Source organism: Stegostoma tigrinum, unplaced genomic scaffold (genome assembly GCF_030684315.1).
Source record: "Stegostoma tigrinum isolate sSteTig4 unplaced genomic scaffold, sSteTig4.hap1 scaffold_336, whole genome shotgun sequence".
NCBI lineage: Eukaryota > Metazoa > Chordata > Chondrichthyes > Orectolobiformes > Stegostomatidae > Stegostoma > Stegostoma tigrinum.
In genome coordinates, this window is record NW_026728264.1 from 44,407 (window position 1) to 45,000 (window position 594).

A 594-nucleotide genomic window follows, 5' to 3' on the forward strand; every position below is an offset into this window, starting at 1 on the left:
GGGGGTTACAGAGATAGGGAGGGGGTGTAGGGGCTGGAGGGTGTTACAGAGATAGGGAGGGGTAGAGAGGCTGGAGAAGGTTACAGAGACAGGGAGGGGGTATAGGGGCTGGAGGAGGTTACAGAGAGAGGGAGGGGTATAGGGAATGGAGGGGGTTACAGAGATAGGGAGGGGGTGTAGGGACTGGAGTAGGTTACAGGGATAGGGAGGGGGTGTAGGGACTGGAGGGGGTTACAGGGATAGGGAGGGATGTAGGGGCTGGAGGAGGTTACAGAGATAGGGAGGGGTGTAGGGGCTGGAGGATGTTACAGGGATAGGGAGGGGTGTAGGGGCTGGAGGAGGTTACAGGGATAGGGAGGGTGTGTAAGAGATGGAGGGGGTTACAGATATTGAATGACGAGGTTGTTGTGGGATTGGGAGACACAGTGGATTGTGTGAAAGTTCTTCTGTGCCTGAGATCGAGGTGATGGTGCTGGGCTTAAGGGCGAGTGCTGTGCGGGTTTGGAGGGGCATGGTTCAATGAACAATTCTGGGTTCAGATTGGAATGAAAGGAGAGGAGGGAATGTCAGTGTCAGGTTGTGTGCAGTGTGAGT